The following is a 24,104-nucleotide window of genomic DNA, read 5'->3' as shown; positions in this document are numbered from 1 at the left end:
AGGACCTCGAGCAAAGTTAATTTCCTTCCTTCCTTCAGTTAGAATGTTGATCTTCATAGGATCGAATATTATAGGCATATCCGATTTCTTTCTTCCACATTGCTGTCATGTATTCCCTACCGCTTACGCCTATAATTTTTCATTCACTCACTCGTTGCGTGGCCTTTACTTGCTTCTAAAGCTTCTTTGTTAATTATCCTTCAAGATTCGCCCTCACTGGTTAGAACCCGTACAGTGCAACGGTCGTACACCTTTCAGTCTAAGAGGGACCTTTAGCTCCGAAGTTATCCAAACATTTGGGACTAGAGAAATCATCTTGCTTGGCTTTGGCGGTACCGAATTTTATGCGGTTAGTCGCAATTTGAAGAAAACGGAAATGGCTACCGATTTTATCCAACAGAGCTTTGATGTATGGAGTTTTTTTAAACATTTTTATAAAAATTCATGATAATCACAAAATTTATCAAAGCTGAAGTATAAAGTTCACAAATCTATAATTCGGCAATAAAGAAACTGAACTGTAAGCGTGTCTAAAGCGGCATAACAATTTATTTATATGTACGCCAAGTTTAATTATACTCCATTATTTTTGTTGTGTAAACGTTTGTAAAACTCTTGTACATATCTTGTTAATATTTCTTGTAGGCTGTAATGTCACGTATTTGGTAACAAAGAAAAGTTTCCCATTAAAATATATTCATTAATTCACAAGCTTCTAACGGATCGCATCAATGTGTTTTTTGACTACTTCTCGTAGGATGCATGTACTTTTGTACAGCTTTTGGAAACTGTCTACCGAACACGAATTCTTGTTATTGACCCCCCCCCCCCCCCCCCCAAGCCATCGTCCAATACTCGAGTCTTTCGCATAGCAATCACCACAGGTTGAGGTGAATATTTTTCATAAAATCATCATGTACTAGCAAGTTGTATGAACAATGTCTGCTAAATACTTGTTACCAAACATAGGTAAGATGTTCTTGCGCCATCCGAAAGCAGACAGCGAAATATTTTTATGGTACGTATATAAGGCTATGAAAGGACAATTCGCAGCTCTTTTGAGGTGACGATAACCACTATTGTTCGCTAAGTGTTAGAGACCATAAGGACATTCAAAATACATATAAAAGCAAGGAAATAAAGAAATATTGACAGTCACCTAGGTATCCTTACGTGATTTGATTGCTAAGGCATTAGCATTTGTCTAAGTTATCACATTAAACTAAAACCACGGTAATCCAACCGAATCCACCCTACTCTGATTTGCAGCAACCTTAGTACACTTTATCTAATTTTATATCCTCTTAACGCAACTCGCTCTAATTTGCTGCAATCTTACTCCACCGTTAGCTAAGTTGGAACAACCTAAATCAACCTTAATTCACATTATTCTACCTTAATCCGCCTTTATCCATTTTAATCCACCTTAACCCAATATTGGGAGCGGGCCACGGCCTGCGTCTAACACCGTGGTTGCTCACTGTGGCATGTAGCAGTGAGAGCTGCCGGAGGTTCGTAACCGGGAACATGGCGTCATCACTTGGTCACGCAGGTTTTCTCGAAATCCGATGTTAAAGCCGGACGCTCACCGGATTTTCTCCTTGATGGGGCTTATAAGGCTTTCGCCTGAAAATGCTTGAGCCCAAATAGCACACATACATAAAACAAAAGGTTCTATCCTTCAAGGCGTCAATTTGTCCTATGTCTAACGCCCTAACCTTTAAGGCCATAAAAAGCACTGCCGCACGCGACAACCCGCTAGAAACTGCACCTCCGATGAAAGAAGCATTACAGTGTCATAATGGCGATCACCTTATGCGCACCAAAATACCTGCCGCAATAGCTGTAAAAATTCATTTCATGCAGTTTTCGTGTCCCAGGTCGCAGCTATCGCCATATTCAATTACCACAAAAAGAAAAGTAGCCAATACTGGAATCAGTTGGCGCAGGACTGGGGTAAGTGGATATCGCCGGAAGAGGGGCTTGGTCCTGCAGGGGACATAAAAATAGGCTGATGATGAAGGAAAATTTCATTATCTTGCAGGAGACAAACCAGCAGCCCTAACGGTGCAAAAATACACCCCCCCCCCCCCCCCCACGTAATGTGCTCGTTCACCACCCACAACCATCCAGCCACAAGTGTTCAACGACGAGAGCTCTGCACTTATTAGGTAGGTTTGCTGTTGCTTAGGCCAAAACCAAACTCTTTTCTAAAGAAACTCCCACACACATTGGAGAAATTTGGAGAGATTAACCGGCGTCTTTCTTTCTGGAGCCACCACCTCTCAATTGGTTTCGGAGAGCGAAATCTGAATCTTCCTGAAACCTTAACGGCTGCCGCAATGCGCCAATGGGGTAAACCCACAATGCCGCACGCGCGCTGGTAGTTGCGAAAACGCGTGAAGTAGTGCAAAAGAAAGTGCCTTCTTTTCTCCTCGTGCGCGGCGGCTGTTTCCAAGTTCCTGAAAAAAAATTTTTTTCCCTATTTCACGCCAAGCTTTCTTGCCAATAGCGCCCATTTCGATAGCAGCAGGGGGCTTGAGGAGGCTCTTTTGCACGGGCATAGGCGAAGAGGAACAGAAAATTGGGGAAGGGGGAGAGGAGTACTAAATTCACGCTCGCTTTGGAAAGCGCGATTACGCGCCATGAAACCCGCTCGACAAAAGGATTTGAGGAGCTCACCGCGACTTTTAAGGGCAATTCGATCCTACGGCGGAGTGTAAGCTAAAAGCGAACGTCGCAGTTGTGGCGAAAGAAGCAGTGCTCGTTATATTGCGACGTATAGAAGAAATACGGGAGAAAAAAACAAGAAAAAGAAAATAATAAAAAAAATGGATATAGAGCAAGAGGGTTCCTCCGGGGAGCCTTATGTCCCTTTTTTGGTGGCAGAATAATCGCGTGTCCGCCCACTTGCCCGTTGGCGCAGAATGCAGGATCAGTGTTTCTGAACGCTACAACTGGAACGCGCACGATATAGTTGATGACATACTTAAATTTATTATTGTCTAACTGTGCCAGCCCTTAGAACATTCCTCATCCGGAAAATCGCTCAAACTTCTAAAGCACATTTTTTTCCCCCGCAACTTGAATCATATACTGTGACGTAAAAAGTCAGAAAGGCCGTGAAAAATACTTCTACGTGCGTATATACAGGTTGTCTAAGGTAACTTGAGGCAAACATTAAAGATACTCAAATGCCACGTAGCTGGACAAAAGCAAGGTAATGTTGTTTGCAGTCGCTTAGAGATACTTCGATAACTTTTTTTCATTCCACCTACTTAGATAATTTGTCTTGATTCATTATTAACTTCTAAGATATTATAATGAGATAAAAAGCGTCCATGAGAAAACTGTAGAGCAACGTGGCATTTGCATATTTTTAAAGCAACGAACTCGATGCAATTGTTACTTTCCCGACAAACATGGAGACGTTGCTTTCCGTATCCAACCGCGGTATTCAAATTAATAAAGTTTTTTTTTATTACCTTGTCAACGTACGGGTAAATATTTAGAAGAGGCTTGAGGAGCTATTACGTCCCTGATATTTATTTAGGTCTCTATTGCTTCTTGCCCTTACGCCTCGCAAAGGGTGGCAAACTGGACGCTCATATGGCTTTTCTGTGCTTGCCTTCGGTCTCTCTGTCTTTCTCTCTCAAGAAGATATTGCCAAGATTTTATCCCGTTCACTCGACGAAGAACTTGCGTGATTGATTTTAACTCTTGCCGTCGCTTTCTCATGCGAAATGCGCTGCGACCATATACTAATGAACTCATTTATAATGAGCAGTCTGATGCACTAAGAATAGTTCGAGATATATGGTTTTTCGACCAATCCCTGCACGTCTGTAACGAACCTAAACGAACTGTTGTAACACATTAGTTATGGCATACGGATTTTCTGCCTCCAGCGTAGAAAAGGCGCAAGGAAGGAAACAGTTTATTGAAAAGAAAAAATGCGGGCACTATGCACTGTTTTTACGGGTGCCTTGGACTCTTCGCCTGCGTCAGTAAGCATGGCATTGTCGATGCGCAAAGTATTGCCGACCCAGTCTAGTCTAAGCTCTTGTATGTTAACACAGTACCGCCGCGGCAATACCACAAAGAAAGCCTATTCAAGAAAGGAAAAAGTAACTCCCTTGAGTGTTACATCCCCGTCATGCAAACAGATATAGAGCACTGGCTATGGATGCTGCGAGTTTGATACATTAGGAATGTGCAATTCGTTATGAGTAGGTAATATAGGTGAATCTTGGCCATTAAAATTTACATGTTCGACATAGCGAGTCGTTCGTATTATCCGGGTTCGTTATACTGTAGATGGGTCTTGACCATTACGATTTACGTGTTCGACATAGAGAGTACTTCGCGTCTTCCGGGTAGGTTGCATTCGCGTTTGACTTTATTTGTCGGCTAAGTTTGTGCACTAAAGGAGCAAAAAATACGACCGCCACTTTTTCTACTACCTCGAAGTATGAATAAAGGGAAAAACAGACATCCACCCGTTCGTAGCAATTACTACAAAGGAAACCCATACAGGTTCCTCGAAAGAAAGGCCTCATAGTTGAAGAAAAATTCGTCCTGGTCCGGGACTCGAACCTGGGACCACCGCCTTTCCGGGGCAGCCGCTCTACCATCTGAGCTAACCAGGCGGCTAGCAGACGGCAGGGCGAAGTCGAATTTGTCGACAACACGAAGCAACGGCAAGAGCTTGACATAGTAGTTCTGCGGAAACCCGCAAGGTGGAGAGAAGTAATGAATAAAGGGAAAATCAGACATCCACCCGTTCGTAGCAATTACTACAAAGGAAACCCATACGGGTTCCTCGAAAGAAAAGCCTCATAGATGAAGAAAAATTCGTCCTGGTCCGGGACTCGAACCTGGGACCACCGCCTTTCCGGGGCAGCCGCTCTACCATCTGAGCTAACCAGGCGGCTAGCAGACGGCAGGGCGAAGTCGAATTTGTCGACAACACGAAGCAACGGCAAGAGCTTGACATAGTAGTTCTGCGGAAACCCGCAAGGTGGAGAGAAGTAATGACTAAAGGGAAAATCAGACATCCACCCGTTCGTAGCAATTACTACAAAGGAAACGCTCTTGCCGTTGCTTCGTGTTGTCGACAAATTCGACTTCGCCCTGCCGTCTGCTAGCCGCCTGGTTAGCTCAGATGGTAGAGCGGCTGCCCCGGAAAGGCGGTGGTCCCAGGTTCGAGTCCCGGACCAGGACGAATTTTTCTTCAACTATGAGGCCTTTCTTTCGAGGAACCCGTTTGGGTTTCCTTTGTAGTAATTGCTACGAACGGGTGGATGTCTGATTTTCCCTTTATTCATTACTTCTCTCCACCTTGCGGGTTTCCGCAGAACTACTATGTCTACCTCGAAGTATATAAAAGAAAAAAGAATTCCGACCCAATGACCCAGAAAGCAGCTCGGACAGTAGCGTAAACACTATCCGACCACATCGGAAGACTGCAAGAAACAAGAAAGCTAAGCAAAATGCTTCGTAGGCAGACGGTTTCTGTCGGAAGCGATTATTCCCTCGGGAGATCGTTCCCTGTTAGGGAAGCAACTGATCCCGAACCATCCCCACCACATCAACCAATCACCGATCGCCCACGGAAGGACCGGAGACAGACGGCGCGCCCATTAGCCGGGATCTTCCTCGCACAGCACACGAAGGCTCGAGCAGCGTTTAGCCTGCTCTGATTACGGGCGCCTGCGCCGCATTTTATCGAGCATACCACCAACGTCCACAAATTTGCGGTGAACGCTACGTGTCTACAGCCCTACTTGCCGCATGTGGAGCCGTAGGCAGTAAGAATATTTGCACTTACTCCGCGCAGTATCCGATGCGCATTTCGAGCGGCCATTCCATATTCTCAACTAGCTCTTTTTCTTTCTCTGTGAGAAGTTAACTGCAAACACGTTTTTCTCATCTGCGTCTCAATTTCCTTCAATTGAGACGTAGGCGAAAATGAGTGTATGGTAGACATTGCCATGTACGCGCTTTACACTTCAGGCTTCCTTTCAATTTTTTTCGCTGTAAAGAAATCATCGAGAAACACTTCTACCAGACCGTACATATTTTTTTTTGCCCATTTACATGCATTAGTTTAGCACATTAGGCAATGTCGCGTTTCCTGCCTCCTTTCTTTCTTTCTTTCTTTCTTTCTTTCCTTCTTTCTTTCTTTCCTTTTTTCTTTCTTTGTTCCTTTTTTTCAGCTCGCTGGCCACCCTGTTTATATTTTCCGTGGTTGCTTCTGTTGTTCCGGAACTAGCAGTGCACACATTTAGTGACGGTGAAGCAATAAACAGTCTTCACGATGTGTCCCCGGTATTACGGTCGGCTGTGCCATAAAAGTGCTCCTGCCAGAACAGGGAAGTGAAGTAGGCGCAACGGAACAAATATATCAAGCTATATGGAAAGAACAAAGTAAAGTGAGCACTCCAGTCACGAGCCTGCTCCTTTATTACAGGCACTCCTTGGCGAGTGAAGGACGCGATGTAATGCGCCCAAGTGCCCTCGTGGCGATCTCAACATTCCTTGTCTATAAATCCTCAACACTCTCCTGCACTTAACAAGATCGTAAGCTTACTTGGTAAATAGCAGGTACCGGTCGCTCTCGGAAGCATACACATTATTAGGTAATGCAACCGGCCAATACCAAATCGGTTTGGGAACAAATCGGTTATTGAATTAGGTCCAACGAGCATAGACAGAGGCAAAGGGTTCCGAGAGCCGCCATGGCCTGACAGACGGCTATGGCGGAGACGTAATTCTGGGAAGGAGCTGGCTAAATCGATGCCCACGTTTTGAAGTAGAAAGAGCGCAATCTTTTCACTCTTTTATTAGGAAGCTCCTTTGGGACTGCAAACATGCATCCCCTGCAGCTGTACTGCCACCGAAAAAAAAAAAAAAAACGGAAAAGCTCAGTGACAGGGGACAAATTAGGATGTATCAATTTCGAAAAAAGTAACCAGCTGCTCCTGCACCCGATAAAAGAGTTCTTTGAAGTGTCTTCAAAAATAGCACGCTATGTAGCCGCGTACCGCACCCGAGCTCCTGCGACCACCCTTGCGTTTTGTCGCTCTTCAAAAAGAAAAGCACTGCCGAACACTTTGTCTGGTATTCGTCAAACCAAGCTTTAACCCCACTGGTAGGTGAGGGCAAAAGCAGACGCAGAGAAGCGCATCAGACCTACATTCGTATAACTATCTCTGAGCTTAAGGAGGTGATAACATTATTATTCTGTAGGTGCCGTGACGTGTCCGGTATATCGGTGTATGTACATTAGTGCAGCCTTCCTTATCACCGTACAAAAGTAATCTAGATTTTTGTTTTCATAAGCCAGTTCTCGATTCGACAATATCCTTCCTATTCGAAATTGCTCACGCTCGTTATCTTTCCTGTTTGCATACTGGTCGACTAAGAAAATATTACATTGCGAAAAGGTGAAAATTGTTTCCACAATAAACTTTAATTTTGAAGTGTGCATAGCCTCTTCTTTTTGAGCCATGGCGTTTTGTATCTCCATTGTGAAGTTTGCATTACACGAACTCCCCGTACACTCTATTACGCTATATTACCCACAATTCCGTGGGTGGAACGGGAGCCAGACGGTCGTGTGACGAAGGCTGTCCGAGCTTACTGATAGCCACGCAAATTTTGTTCCTTGGAGCATTAATCATGTCACTGTTTTTGTACTCAGCCTAGTGGAAATCCAAACAGCACTTCGGTCGTTCATTCCTGTGGTGTTACAAAATATTCATGGTCAGACACGCACCTTTTTTTCGCGAACTCCTTCTAAGACAGCTTCAGTTCTTCCAAGAATCATCAGAAAATTGCATCCATTCCCGTTTCGCTTCCACGAAAGCCCTATAAAAAATTGGGGCGGTGGAAAGGAGGGTCACTTGAAGCCGACAACTAACACTAGGATACAAAAGAACTTCAAAGCACGCCAATATCATTAACTGCTTCTTACTCCGTACGTCGAGCGTTCGCGCTTCAGCGAACTCTCTGGCGAGTCCCGGTGACCTGACCCGACCCAAGGTGCTATCGATCGACTCCACATAAACGTCATTCACCTCAGCTCAGAGGGGGAGCGTTGCCCGTGCGCTGCCCTCGCCGCGACCTGTTGTATCCGATGTTCCCGCAGAGTGCATCACAGGTTCGCACTGATTGCGCGAACGCAAGCTATTACGCGACCAGCGTGACGTTCCAGTGCGAGTGACACGGACGGATTCACGCACGAGCACTTTTACATCATCGGACAGCTTGCTGGAACAATCTCCCGACATTCTCCGGCTATATTCAAATACATGTACTGCCAGTTGTAGCACATGTTTTTTTTTTTTTTTTCTTTTATAGGAAATGCTGTTCTAGGTAGGATTATTTAGCACTGCTTGTGGGGCGGGTGGGGGTGTCGGGAGGGGGGTGGGGTTAGATATTCGATTCGCAAATCATTCAGCGTAAAGGTGACGACGAGTAAATAATAAGAGGGTGGCATTCTAATCGGCTCCACCGTACTATTCACGCCTTTTCTTTTTTCCTCGACTCTCCGTCTCTATAATCACTTTCGATTTCTCCTCAATTGAAGTGGTAGGTTAGCGCGATAAATACCACAGAGACACGAAAGGTGGACAAAGATAAGCGCTTGTCTTTGTCCACCTTTCTTGTATCTCTGGTTTCTATCGCGCCAAGTTACTAGTTCAATTATGGAAAACCAACTAGCTCAACAATCAACTCATCTAGAATGCATTTCTCCTCATAGAGGAAAAATGTTTGCACCCTTGAGCGTGAAAATGTTATCGATGGCACAAGCACCAGCGCCATTAAAGGTGCGCAAAGACCCGTCAAATGATTTACATTTACTTCGTGGCTAACCAGCACAGCCTTGAGAGTAAATGTTTGCATCGTGATGTACCTCCTATTCTCAGTGGCGGCAGGAAACCTCTGTTAAATGTTGGCCGAATGTTTCTTTCGCTTTGCTCGGTTAAACCATGCGAAAATATAGGTGTGCTGCTACATATCCACCGCCCAGTCTGCAATATTACCCAAGCCTCATTTCCGAACGCTTTCAAGTCTCCCGACGCTCTTGAGCTGCGCGCGTTCACCTCTATACCTTCATTTCATAACTGAGAGAACGTTTTGTTATAAAAAATGGCTTTGACAGAGGCGTTCAGCGCGGTGTGCCCACAGACTGCAAACCCCATTTACGAGGCGTTCGCGCCGCAGTGTGCCGAAACTGAACACACAATGAGTCTACGTTTCGTTTTTATTTCCATACATCTTTTACTGACGTTCAGTTCGCGCTTGTCCTCTCAGCGCCCTCGTTGCTGCAATACCTCTCCACCACGCGAAGCACTCCGTGGGCTTCGATAAATGTATCTTCTTGGATGGTCAATAGTCCCCTGTGCCCCGTTGTGTTGAAAGATGAGCCGGATATCAGCCTACGCGGAGCAACGACTCTCACAATGGCGAGGTCAAGATCCAACAACCTACTCTCTAGGCAGGTTAAAATGGGGAGCACTCTTCTCAAGCCGTTCCACGTGGATCTGGGATACCCTGTGATGCTACAGAAAAACAAGCTGTTTGTGAAAGAAAGGTAAAAAAAAAACAGCCTACAAATGCTTAAGATTGGTCTTTGTCGCTGATAAATGCGGGCGCGCGACCAAACAATGTTGACCGCCACCGCTTTAATTGCGCGCGCCAAAGAGCAAACTTTGAATTGTTACTAGAAAAAAGAAAAAGCAGTGGGGTTGTTATGCTTCTGTTGATGCCATCACATCTGCACAACTCAATGGCTCAGAGGTTACTGCTCTCGTCAAAGGTCTACTTCCATAGCCCAGGTTTTGCACCCTAGGCACGCCAGCCATGTTGTAGGTTAAGCTCATATTGACTACCTTGTCTGATAGAAGCTACTTGGGTGAGAATAATTGCATTAATAAAACGTGGAAACAACTCATCATTCTTTACACTGCGCCTAAACTAAATTTTCAGGATATGATGTTTTTTTTTCTTGGTGGATTCGCTCTTTCTTCACGTACCCTATTTCTCAGTCAATATTAGGCAATAATATGTCACAGAATAAAGATCATTCGGTGGCCTAAACGGCTCTCACAATGTAAGCTTCCTACTCTGTCCACTAGCCATGGGAAAGATATAACTGGATGTTCTGGGTTGCTAAGACAGTGGCTGAAATGTACATAAAAAAGTATTCGCGATTTAAAGTATTTGGCTTGGAAGTAAGAAACAAAGGCTTATCAGGCTGTTGCAAAGCAAATGTTATCAGATAGATGACACTGAATCTGCATTCACAGTCCCAGTGCTTGTCTCTAGAATAAACATGTTTTAGTTTGTTTCGTTTCCCGCCTTTCCGGCTTGCTTTGCTACATGCCTGTGCGGCCTTCTAAGCCCTCCTACCGAGAAGGGCGCGTATAGTTATCACAACCGAAGTGATGATTGTAAAAGAACATATTCATGTTTGCAACATTACATACTCAGTCTTAATCATTGACCAATAAAAAAATCCAACGCACATCTTGCCGAAAGCGTTCTTTAGGAGTATACAGAGGTGCTGAAACCTTTGTGGGTCTTTGTGTTATTGCAATGTGCAAAGAGTCTTACAGAAGGTCCTCGACCAAGCCATATCAGTCACGTGACTTGCTGTCCAAACTCGGCCTCTTCGAATCCGGTTGTGTCTGCACGTACATGCACTCGGGAAACAGCGGTATGTAATGCGAAACATCTCAAAGACTAGTTGAGCCATTGGCATCATAGAAGTATACTTGCAATTGCAGAGCTTAATGGTTAGAGCATCCGACCGTTGTGTGGGTGATTGAAATTCAGTCCGACCATCGTGCACGGAGTTCCGTTTTTTGTTTAAGTATTGGCTATTCGTGAAGACAGCAGCAGCACCCCACCGCCACAGTCAGGATAGTGCGGCCGGACTCGCGAAAAAAAAAAAACAAAGCTTCGCTTTAAAGGACAAGCCGTGTTGCTGGCGAAATTAGGCTGAGCGAACATAAGGCTAAGCAACGCCGCCCAGGAGGTGCTCTGCTGGGCGCTACCACGTTCTGCCACATTATCTTCTCAGATAGGATCACGGAGGGCGCTGTTACGACTTCGGCCGACTTCGCCCTTTTTTCCCTTTTTCACTCGAAACTCCAAAATGGGGGAATTCGGCAGTCTCTGAAACAGCGCGCCGCGTTATTCAGGCAGTGTCTAGACGTCGACTTGGCTCTGAATCGGCGTGTCACTTCTTGGGAGCCAAAGTTCAAATAAAACCTACCCAAATGTGCAAAACATTTCTTCTTGCCGTTTTTTACGCTACTCTTACCTGAGCAGAGCTGCAAAGTTGAGATAGGTAAAAAATACATATTCATTTACACACACCCGAACTCACATCCATAACAGCACATACGTACACCCCTTGCAAACCACGTGTATAGGGCGAAACAAATAGACAATGAAAAAAATGTTATTTCGCAGTTCTGAGCCCAGCCTGCCTGGTTGTGAGGAAAACATTCACCGACTATACATAACTATCTTGCCGTTTTTTGCGCTACTCTTACCTGAGCAGAGGTGCAAAGTTCAGATAGGTAAAAAATGCATATTCATTTGCACACACCCAAACTCACATCCACATCAGCACATACGTACACCCCTTGCAAACCACGTGTATAGGGCGAAACAAATAGACAATGAAAAAAATATTATTTCGCAGTTCTGACCCCAGCCTGCCTAGTTGTGAGGAAAACATTCACCGACTATACATAACTATCTTACCGTTTTCTGCGCTACTCTTACCTGAGCAGAGGTGCAAAGTTCAGATAGGTAAAAAATGCATATTCATTTGCACACACCCGAACTCACATCCACATCCGCACACACGTACACCCCTTGCACACCACGTGCATAGGGCGAAACAAATAGGCAATAAAAAAAATATTAATTCGCAGTTCTGACCCCAGCCTGCCTAATTGTGAGGAAAACATTCACCGACTATACATAACTATCTTGCCGTTGTTCGGTTAATGAGCAGCTCCCGAAGAAAATCGGCAGCCTGTGATGTTTCACTTGCAAGCGCGCACAAAGTTGAGAAATCGGAACACTTCGTGCGTGATTAAGCGCGACCGCGTTGGGGAGTGCAGTTTCTTTTTTTTTTCTTTCTTGTACGAACCAAGAAGGCCTAAAAGTGTCAAGCTGATTGTTTAACTCCCCGTCCCCCCCTTCCCCTCCCCAGTCGCGTTTTTCTGCCCACTGAGCAAAGATGATTGGTTAATTGTCTATATAATATGGCTACCGTCATTTGTCCATGTTATTAGTCAAGCGCACCACCGCTTTGCGTATCACGTTGCATGTGCGCGTCGTCCTCAAAAAAAAAAAAAATCACGAAATTCGGAAGCGTACACGACAACACCAACGACGTTTTAAATACTTGCTTGAACAACTGACGATTCAAAAAGAGAAGAAAGAAAATACAAGCGAAAACTTCGCTCCTTGCAATTAGATTGCCTTTAAATCTGCCATGCTTTATGCGTCATCAACAATAACGGACTCAGTAAGAATAAAGCACAAGGTGAAAAAACCGCAGACAAGGGGCCTTTCAATAATAGTATTTTTACACTGCCGCTTAGTACCGTGGACACGAAATTGGGCGGACAAGAATCATCAAGTTGACTAATGTAGATTACGCAAATGTTTGCAGCAATCACTAATTACCCATTTCGTTCAAATATTCCACCGAATACAAAAAGTGCCACCCTGTAGTACTAGGTAAATTGACGGTGTTACGAATAAAGTAGGATCGTTCAGCGGCAGAAAAATAGATGGAGCTTTTAATTATAGTCTGAATACTGGTACCGAAAATTGATACCATAGTGGCCACTTTCACGAAAGTAGCCAGATGCCTATGGGTTACACTTTTTACCAACGTTGAGTTTCTTGAATTGGGCCTCAGTATGCAAATTGCCTGCGTCATATGTTACGTCTACGGCATAGAAGGTTTTGCAAGAACTGTCCGACAAGATGCTCGAGAGGGAAGAAAAAATGTGGCGCCGGAATATATGCAGACACCTAACTATATCGTCTTCCGTTATTTGCCACATGCTATAACCATCATAATAGTGATGAGTACAAGTTTGACGCACTTGTAATTACGAATTTTACTCGTATTTCTATTTTTATCATGCATAAAGAAAGAGGCGTCGCTGTCTACAAGTCGTTCTTTAATTCATAGATCTGTTCGAAATTTTTTCGAACAAATAATAAATACAGAGCTAGACGATAAGACACTACCGACAGTTACACTCTCGACTCATAGCGATACATCAAAATCGAGAATGCAAAGCAGCACGTTTTCAAAAGTCACAATGTGCCAGGCAGACCCAAACAACTGCCGTAACAGATGTTACATGCTTACTTAAATAACGAGAGTGGTATGAAAGCAATAACTATAGCAGCATGCAAAAGACTATCGTTCTGTGTTCAGGAGTCTATGTAGAACTTAAGAAGAGCAAGGCGTACGCAGCGCGGACACCAGAACGAGAACGACAACACGTACTTGCTCGTCTGCCCGTGTTCTGTGTGCCGCCACTCCGTAACATGAATGCCTACCAAGTTGCTGAGCCGTGTGCCCTTCATTGCCAATGCCAGCTAGGTATCCGTAACTTTCATCTCTTCTGTTGCTACCATCAGGAAAAATTATCTGGCTAACCTAACCTAACCTAACCTAACCTAACCTATGCGCAAAGCTTTCTCACAACGAACAAACAAGAAAGGTGCTACGTTTACGAGAACCCGATAAAGTCGTGTCCGACTTGTCGGACCGACATCCAGTGACATATTTCGTGTAAACTAGGCCGGTACGTGTCAAGCGAGCGGCCAGGCACGTTTTGTGAACTCGCCTGAAAGGTGTCGCTTTGCTCGCCTATAAGACACTTGACAAGATGCATATACACGGTCGGGTCGGGCATGGGTCGGGTCGGGCATCGGTCAGGTCGATTTCTGACTCTACCTGCGCGCAATTGATTTCATTGGAACGAAGCTAGACTTAGCCTAAGCGCGTCTGTGATCAGCGCAATAGTGTTGATTGTACAAAATTATTCATTTGTATCTATCCCTGAACCGCGTAAATAAGCGGTGAAATACTGCGTTCTCAGACAAGACAGATGTAATCTTATAAAGTCAACTGGTTCGCCAACCTTCGAAAGAAAACCGCATAGACAATTATGCCCTTACTCCTGTAAATACGGATGAAGTTTTTTTTTATTTTTTTTCGTGGCAGCTGTGATAGTTATGACAGAAACCGAGGACCAATTTACTTCGAAAACCAAATAGACACTTGCGTGTACGCTAGTTGTTTCTTGATCTTGCACGTCAGGTTGCGTTAAATAGTTCTAGAATACAAATGAGAAGAAAGCACTACCACGCACAAGATGCAGCATAACTTCCCATCCATGGCTGATTTAGACTGCCTCAAATTGTGTAGGATGGAAATGGGCGACGCGATAGATTGAGTTCAAAGCGGTCTAGGCACCACATGCTACAGCGGACATATACTTTTCGAAAGTTATGTCGTAAATGAAGGCAAGTAATACTATTAACCCGAAGGAATCACGGCACAAGGGTCGGCGACACGATCAATATATTCCATAGGTGCCCCTTGTAAAGCTATCATGGAGAACCAACCTCTTGTCCTTTATAACTAAGTGCTTGTCCTGTCGGCACCTCTCAGCTTCATTTGACGTACGGTATTTCTCCCTATACGCACGCAGTCAGAACAGACGGCAAGCATTAGCTGAATACGCAGAGCGCTTGTTTACGAGAAAGAGCTGGCACGCGTTCATACAAACAAAACAAGCCTTGTCACCTACCGTGGAAACAATAATTATTGTACTGGCGTCTTTGCCATTGCGGAATTTCGGACTACGAAGAGTGGCTGAAGTGACTCGATCCGAAGACATGTCAGTGCCATTTAAATTTGAGGACATAATTAAACGGAGCCTTGAAAAAAATTCATTCCGAGGCGAACCCTTAACCCTTAAACCCTTAACCCTTAATTATCCCTTAACCCTTAACTTAACCCTTAACCCTTAAACTGGCAAGATGAGAAAGACCTGACCTAGAATGTTTGTATGGCTTTATTCCTTCTTCATACTGTTCAAATACATCCCAGATGAAATATTAAATGGCTTTTCTGAAAGCTAAGTGACATACAGCGGGTCCAAAATATTGTTGACCAGTTTATTAGCGACCAATGTGTGCACCAATACTTGCGTTTGGTACTTGCTTTGACAAAGTAAATGTGTGTTCTGGGGATCCACCTCAAAGGAGAAAAAAGTAATAGCTTTCTTAAACAAAGGAAAAAAAAATTCGCGTTAGCGATAACACGACCCCCACGCTCGCTAAGGCGATACCGACAAGGTCTTCGAGTTTCAAAACCAAAACATCTACTGCTGCTCATAGTCGACATTTACGTGATTACCACATGAGAAGGTACATAAATTAAGATAATTAAAAGGCACAGACCAATATTTCGCTTTGTACCATTTTTTCTGTTATTTTTGTAAGGTCAACAATATTCTTGAGCTGCCAGTTAAAGGGTTGAAGACAGGAGTTTCATACATTAACGAACCAACAAGTTCAATTTCAGGACTTAAGCCAAACATTTTATATCTTCACGCAGTCGAGTACACGGGGAAGCACCGCAATAAAAGCGACTGCTTTGAAAGGTTTTATTAGAGTTACTTGCTTCGCTCAGAAAAAATTTTAATTGGCCATTTGTCTAGAAGAAGTGGCAGTTTCGTCCAAATGGCGTAGCATTGACAACAATGGCAAGATTTAACGTTTCATTTAGGAAACTCGTTTGGGACCTCTGCTCTGGGATTCAGCCACGGGGATGTTCGCTCTGCAGACATGCAATTTCATTAGTCTTCCCACTTGAGGCACTGTGAAATTTGTATACTTTGTTTCTTATGTGTGCTTTTCCAGTAATGATTATTGATTCTAGCTAGTAATACTGCATTCCTTTTAACATGCAACATAGCCTTTGAGCAGCACTTTGAGCAACATAGCCTTTGAGCAGCACACCGACAAGTCGTGCACGGGCACGACTTATCGGTGCGAGTCAGCATGCCAGGCGTCTCTTGCTGGGGAGAAGTAACAGCGCTACTAGATGGTATACGAAATATCCACGAAACATCTATGAAACGCGGGTTATTCTTAAGGGTGTTCGATTGCGACTGCTGAGGCAAGCGTCTGTGGCCTAATGGTTAAGTATGACGCTTCTGAGGTGCCAGCGGTCCCTTGTTGCACTCCGCGCATAGAATAATTTTTGTCTTGTTAATTAGCTACACACACACACACACACACACACACATATATATATATATATATATATATATATATATATATATATATATATTGGTCCTCGTTACGTCACTACATGTAGAGAGTGCCTGTGACGCAAGACACCACTGACAAGGCAGGCGGCATTACTACAGCCGATCGAGCCTCCTTGCCGACCGTTTAAGCAGATCGGTATGAATCTGTGGATAGTCGTGGCTACCGACCACCTTACTCGCTACGCTGTTGGATCTGGAGGACCATCCCAATTGCTGTATCCCAGATTTTTAGACCTTGCCGTTGGGTGCGGGAGTTGGCCGAGGTTGAGGAGGACTTTGAGATGAAAACTGGAGGTTTATTTACATTATTTGCAGTGAGACTACAAAGAAATTACCAGTCATAAAGTCATTACGGGCCGGCAGCAACTCGGACGCTGCGGCCCGTGGCGAGAAGCTCGAAAGAGGTGAATGAAGGAACCTCTCTTGCTGCTCCCGGTCTCTGGCTTTTAACCGCTTCGGTGTTTCGAGTCACCTGAGGTTCGGCCAATCGGCGAGCCCGCTCAGGTGGCGTGATTTTTGGCCAATCGGCGAGCTCGCTCAGGTGGCGTCATTTTCGGCCAATGGTAGGCGCCCGTGCGAATGTAAGTCACAAGGAGTCCCCCCAAGGAGCGCAGAGGGTCGCTCCTTGGGCTCTAAATTGTCCGAGGGATTACTTGTCTGCGGTATTGCCTTCCTGGTCTGCAACTGCTGTCACAAAGGCGGACGGGGGGGATTGCTCCCAGGGCTTCACGGTGCATTACGGCCGTCGTTGCCTCGCGGCTTGCAAGCGCCGTCACAATAGGCGGATGGGGGGAGACGGGTTGTCTTCGAGCGACCTTTCAGAGCTGCAAAGCAGTTTGGCTCAGGACCCACGTTACCTGGAACCGTGCCAGGCACTTTCGGGAAGAGTCAAGCAGTGGGACAATAGCTCCACATGTGGCGCACGAGGTGGGGGACGCCACCTTGTTCAGACGTGCCACTCCTCGGGAACATGGTAGATTTGCTTCTGCGCTCCTTAATTAGGTGTGGCGCGATTCGATGTGGCCTGGTGAACTCGAAGAAGGCTCAGGAAAAGGTGCCGTTTCTAACAACGCCGAAAGGGAAGCTCTACCTATAGGTAGTGCTGCCGAAGTCGTTAAACTCTTCGTCGAGAACACCCTGCTGCGACATGTCACCCCAGAAGTCCTTATCACCGACAGAGGAACGGCTTGCACTGCAGAGCTAACCCAAACAATTTTGCAATACAGCCAGATAAGCCACAGGAAGACAACAGCATATCACCCGCGGACAAGTGGTCTTACGGAGCGCTTGGCATGCATATATATATATATTAGGAGAATAATGGTTACGTCGAGGGCAAGAATTCATAGAGAATGTCCATATAATTACTATCGCAATAAAACACACATTTACGTTTTGGTTACTTCGCCGAAAAAGTCATGTTTTTCGCTATTAACACAAGCAACATAGAGGCAAGTACTGTTAATACGTTGGAATCGGGAGTTCGTGAAACTATCTCAAGTAAAAATATTTCATGCATTGCATTGGTTAAGCAGGTTGCCATGAAACTTTGAATATAATTGATTTTACCTCTACGTTCTAGTTATTCCTGATCGCATTGGCACCGACACCGTAGATGTTATTGCCAACGGAGAGAAATAGTTCCACGCTTGTGAGTTCACATAAATTGCATTGCTGTGTTATAGATGTTTCGTTTAACGCTGTCTTTCTTTTTACAAAGCACAATGATTACCGTTTATTGAAGCACCAACTTCGCCTAAGAAAATCTGTTTCGCTACAGACGTTAGCTGCTATTATTTCGACACAGGACATACATACTATCTCACATGCACAGATTAGACACGTACGAACATTATCCGAATACAGACGTAGAACAAATACTGAACGGAATATTCAGCTAAAGCTGGAACACTTAATTTTTTTTCTAGCCGTAGCCAAAAGTGGATTTTTGTTTCCCGTATCGCAGGATATAGCGGAACACAGCCATGGTATATTCGTCCATCTGAAGCGCTGCAATCACAATTACGTAAAAATAGAAGCAGCAAGGTCATGCAGGAGTCCTTGTAATGACATGTCCGTCAGGCCGTGCGTGGAGGTGAGCAAACAAAGCACCGGAAGTAAAACACACAAAAACACGCAAACAGACACATACGCACACACACACACACACACACACACACACACACACACATGAATAAAGTGAAATAACAACGCGAAGCAGAGCGAAATTATTTCTCAGGAACCCACAACGCTACAGTGTGACGCCCCGTAATGCCGAAGGTATCATGTTTGCTACGTTGAGTACGTTACCTGAAAATTCTTATTCAAGCATGGGAAACATAACGCGAAGCGTACAGCGGCAATTTCGACGTGTCCGAGCGAGTTTTGTGTTACGAATATTTCAGTAACTGTTTCAGCAAATAACTAACTACAATATGAACAAGGTGTTTAACAAATACTTTTTTTTGGTACCAGTGTACTAAGCATAGCAAGAAATAGAGTTGAAGGAACCGTTTTCGTTATTCTTAACGAGGAATTGTGTTTCGACATTGATCGTGATCACGATGATTGATTGATTGACGTCCCCTCTGAAACGGACCGGTGACAAATAGTCGCCTAGGCTGCTTGAGTTACTCAGGTATACTATACATGATTTTTATTTTATCATTTTTGTATACAGCTACTTAACCTTCTTTTATCTCTTCTTCAAATTTTTTCTATCTACCTTGTATCGCTACCTACGCCTGTAACGGATTCGGTCGTATAGACCCCACCAATATTCTAAACGCTCGGTGCTTATCTAAAGTGTTAAACGGTTGATGTTTCCGTTTATTCTATATCCAAGCGCTTCTGGAAGCTGTAATTTACCTGCGCGTCTCACTGGGTGAATAGCTTCGCATTCGATTAGGATGTACTGAGTGGTCTACGGATATTTTGCTGCAGCAGCCACATGCCTCATGTTTTTACGAATATTTGCTCCAGTATGTTTTATTGCGCTGAGGCAACCAACTCGAGTCTCTAGTAGCAAGGCGCTGCCCTTTGTGTTATCGTGCGTATTTTGTCTTCTAATTTCTTTGTTTACCCTGTAAGTAGTTTCCAATTACAGGGTTACATTCGTTCTAAGCAACTTCGCTATAAAACTGAAACTACGTAAGCGGGCCTGTTTTCTAGCACCAGCGTTTTCCAGTAGAGCATGTGCAGAAGAGGACGACAGCAACCTTCCGCTGCCATTGTTTTAGCCAATGCTCGTGTCATGCGCCCACCGCTTGTTTTGATACTAGCAACCACTTCCTCAACGAGTCATCCGCAGAGAAACGTAACCGAAAGCAAGAGCGTTATGACAAGGCAGGCGCGGAACCCACCGTGTATGCTTGCCAACTCAGCGCAGAAATACCGACAGAAGACGCGCCGGCCCGCCAGCGGCAGCTGCGCTCTAGAAGGCCTCACCTGTTGAAGCAACGCCGACTCCCCGCGCCGCCGCTGCTGCGTTGGAATCGCTGCCGCGGGCGCGTGTTGTTGCTCGACGGGCGACGACTCCTAGGTTCCGCCGACGTCACATTCTGAGCGACTTCGGTGGGTGGGTCGCGGTTCCTCGGACTGTGGGGCCACGGCGTCGGGCGGCCGACGTGCCAAGCGGCGGCGGGAAGGCATTAAAACACAGTCGACGACGGACAGTGCTGCGCTGACGATTGGCGATGTGGGTTCTTTTGTCGTCGTTTTCCGGCGAGCGGCTCGAAGATATCCAGGAGCAGACGGCTGAGAAAAGGAGGCCTAAGCCAGGAGCACGTCTGGATGGCGAGATTTAACCACGACGCGGACGACGATCTTCAGGCCGGCACCGACGGTCTCACGTTGCGTGGCGTATTACGAGATGAATTTAACGGCGGCCGCGATCGTTGTCATCGCAGTCCGCCGAACGTACTCGCTCAGCTGCGAGCTCTCCGCGAACCGCTCACTCTCTACGTCACCGTTGCTACGGCCGCTGCCTGCTGGTGCCGCGAGGGTAGAGCTCGAACTCCCTTCCGTAGCAGACGCCGACGCCGGACGCCGAGGTGAGGGGGGGAGAACGAGCTCGAAGTCGGGAAACGGAAGCGCCTGTGCGCCCCCATGACGGCGGCGCCGTCTGGCGCCGCCTGCCGCGCTAGAAAGGCGCGACGATTTTCCGGTGAATCTGGCGAAGAGGGAATTTCAAACACTGGCAGCATGCGCGCGATGGAACTAGACATTCGCAACTGTTATTAAAGCGATGCTGTTTATGCGCACCCTCTGCCGTCGTTGTCGGACTTGGCTAAATCAGGAGCCACGTGTCGTGGCGAAACAGGAAAAGAAGAGCTCAACAGGGGGAAGGGAGTTAGAGTAACCCGTTTCCCCCTATAAGAATGCTATACGTGAATCACATACAGTTGTCACACGGTGCATTTTCGCCGCTTGAGCCAGATCGGTATCGAGTTCATCGACGACTGAGTCCACCCTGCCGCGAAAGGAACAAATGTTATGCTGGCAGTTTGCGGCGAAAGAACAGTGCTCAGCGATTGAAACGCGATACTAGGAGCGCGTGGCTGCCGCCAGCAAGAAGTGCCGGCAGCCACGTCAATGGTCAAAGCAAACCAACCAATCGTCTAAACGATTGCAGCCCCCGCATCTCCAGTGGTGGCCTTCCTAAATTCCTAAATTTGGGGTTTTACGTGCCAAAACCACTTTCTGATTATGAGGCACGCCGTAGTGGAGGACTCCGGAAATTTCGACCACCTGGGGTTCTTTAACGTGCACCTAAATCTAAGTACACGGGTGTTTTCGCACTTCGCCCCCATCGAAATGCGGCCGCCGTGGCCGGGATTCGATCCCGCGACCTCGGGCTCAGCAGCCCAACACCATAGCCACTGAGCCACCACGGCGGGTAGTGGTGGCCTTTCGCTCAATATACGGAGCTTTGGATTAGTGGTTTCGCATATTCCATCCCATCTACAATTATGGGAATTCCACGGGTAGTGCGTACTCCTGAGGAAGAAGCTGCCTACCGCGAGCGTCAGCAAGAGCTGGCTCGTGAACGGGCTCTTTGTCATAGCGCCTGCCTCACGCACTCCCCCCCCCCCCCCCCAAAAAAAAAAAGAAACACCACTCGGAGAATCGCAAAAAGGCACTTCTAAAGCATGCTCACCACGCGAAGCACCCAAAAGCGAAAATGATGTTAAAGAATGGTGAGTGAGTGAGTGAGTGAGTGAGTGAGTGAGTGAGTGAGTGAGTGAGTGAGTGAGTGAGTGAGTGAGTGAGTGAGCGAGTGAGTGAGTGAGCGAGTGAGTGAGTGAGTGAAATAACTTTATTCGGTCGACAATAAACGCGAGTAAATTCAACGTTACCTGGCTAGGCCTACTCGGGGACCATGAGATCAAACCTGAGGGCCCTCTCACGGACCTTCTGGACTGCCAGGAATTGAGAGGTCTGGTCCTGGGCCTTAATAAGCTTCATCATTTCCTCTTGACTGAAAGGGGGACCTGCAGCGGCGCAGCCCCAGAGGACATGCTCGAAGTCCGCATTAGCCCCACACAGGGGGCAGTCCGGGCTTGGGAACCGTTCGGTGTACATTGTGTGCAGTGCCTCAGGGCTCGGGTAACTGCTTGTTTGTAGAAGTCTGAGAGTGACTGCCAGGGCCTTGCACAGCGAGGAGTGCCGCAAGGGCAGGAGTCTTCTTGAGAGATTATTATGCTTGCAGATCTCGTTTTACAAGCAGAGAGGGTCGGGCCGCCCAAAAGTGGACGGGTTAGCCGGCGTACGGTCAGTCAAACCTCGTGCAGCCGAGTGCGCCTCCTCATTGGGGTTGAGCGAGGCACCCTCAATGATTCCAAGGTGCGCAAGGAACCAGGCCAATGAGTAATGTTTGAGGTCTTCAGCATTTTGGATGATACGTAGGGCCTGGAACCATTCCCATCTGAAAGGCCCTGATAGCGGCCTTGTAGTTTGGATAAATTGTGTCGTACACAGCTGTCAATGCAATAGCAATTGCAACCTGCCTTGCAACGATGGAACTAGAAGTGCAGATAGTAGCGCAGCTGAGGACTTTGAAATCACAGTCGATGACCACTGAGGAGAAGGCTTCTTTTTGAGCGTACGAAGCAGCGCTTACGAAGCATGTTCGATCCTTGCCCAAGCGGACACTGGCGAGCAGAGCTTTACCCCTGGCTCATCTTCGTCCTTCATTGTAGGTCGGATGCATATTGCGTGGCATCTGGTTTATGCAAATCTTGGATCTTACGTCGGTGGGCAGCTTCTCAGCGTCGGGACCGACGACCCTAGGGTTACGTCCTAGCATGCCAAGTACGGCTCGGCCCGCTGGGGCACCAGAGAGTCTGACAAACTGAGACAACTCTTGGGCTTCAGCAATTTCTTCGATCGTGTTGTGGATTCCCAACTTGAGGAGGTCTTCTGTGTGCGTTCGGACGGGAAGGCCGAGGGCAAGCCTGAAGACTTCTCTGATTAGGGCATTGATCTTGTTGCGCTCCGACACGAGCCAGTTGAGCATAGCCGCCGAATAAGCGAGGTGACGCAGTATGAATGTGTGCATAATCCGGATCAGATTGTCCTCCCTGATTCCACGGTACCTGTTGGCGATTCTTCGGATCAGACCGAGGGCGCTTTCGGTCTTGGAACAAATGCGCTTGAGGGTGGCTCCATTGGCCCCGTCAGACTCGATAAACATTCCTAGGACCTTGATAGTGTCCACCCGCGGAACTGGGGAGTTGTTACTGGTGAATAACGTAATGTGGCTCTCCGTTGCTAGCTTGCAGGACCGGAGAGAACCACCTCTGGCCCTTTCTTATAGAGTAAGAGCTCGAATTAAGAGGGTGAGCAGCTTAGTACGGTGAAGATGAGATACCGTTCCGTCACATCGATGGCCTCTAGCAAAGCACCCTCGACCTGACCCTCACATCCGCTGGGGCAACAGATGATGATGACGTCCGCGTAGATCGTGTGGATAATGTTTGGGATCTTGTTCAAGGCCCTCGATAGGTTGATCATGGTGATGTCGAACAGCGTCGGGGTGATCACCACCCCCTGAGGTGTTCCCTTTGGCCTAATATGAATTTCGTGGGTCAAAAACTCGTCTATAGTGGACCTCTATAGTGGACCTCGAGGGAAGAACTGAACGCACAAAATTGTGCGCACGCTTGCAGACGTGAAACTCTGTCAGGCTTTTGAGAATAAAAATGTGCCATATGTTGTCGAAAGCCTCTTCCAAATCCAAGCTGAGAAAGAATGCTGAAACAAAAGGTTTACAATATAGACGGCTTGCGAAGTTTCACTAGCATGGTGTAACACTCTTTGTAACTAACACAGGTTCGCTGTTCGACCATCTTCTCGGACTCGAAGGAGCGGTGTTCTTTCTTTTGCGCTTGACAGTTTGTGAGAAGCTTGGGGGTTTGTGAAAGCGGACTCTTTTTAATACGAAATACCTCCGACGTCTTGTTTTCGTTTCACGCACCTTTGGCTATTAATAATGCCAAATGCTAATGATATGGGGTACCAACCACCTAATTGTCACATTGTGCGCTTTTAATTCTCTCTTTGCATACAAACGCCAAAAAACATGTTTGTTATCTAGTCACAAAAATAACATTTGCACTTATTCACATTTAGTATCTACAAGATCACAACTCGAACACTTGGCCAAAAGGCTATAGATCAGACCCAGAATAGGAATATCCT

At 46.2% G+C, this 24,104-nt stretch overlaps 1 protein-coding gene across 2 annotated transcripts in view; it reads right to left on the bottom strand.

Annotated features, from left to right (window-relative positions):
• LOC126543862 (synaptotagmin-1-like) overlaps positions 1-20,569 on the bottom strand; it is a 252,245-nt gene extending 231,676 nt beyond the window's left edge. For both annotated transcript variants that reach the window (XM_055062404.2, XM_055062405.2), the window contains exon 1: positions 19,851-20,569. The gene's annotated coding sequence lies outside the window, so the exon portion shown is untranslated. The remainder of the gene's footprint in view (positions 1-19,850) is intronic.
• Between the last annotated feature and the right edge of the window lie 3,535 nt (positions 20,570-24,104).

Source organism: Dermacentor andersoni, chromosome 10 (assembly GCF_023375885.2).
Source record: "Dermacentor andersoni chromosome 10, qqDerAnde1_hic_scaffold, whole genome shotgun sequence".
NCBI classification, from domain to species: Eukaryota; Metazoa; Arthropoda; class Arachnida; order Ixodida; family Ixodidae; genus Dermacentor; species Dermacentor andersoni.
Note: the sequence above shows the minus strand (reverse complement) of the source record. Positions and strands in the feature narration are given on the sequence as shown.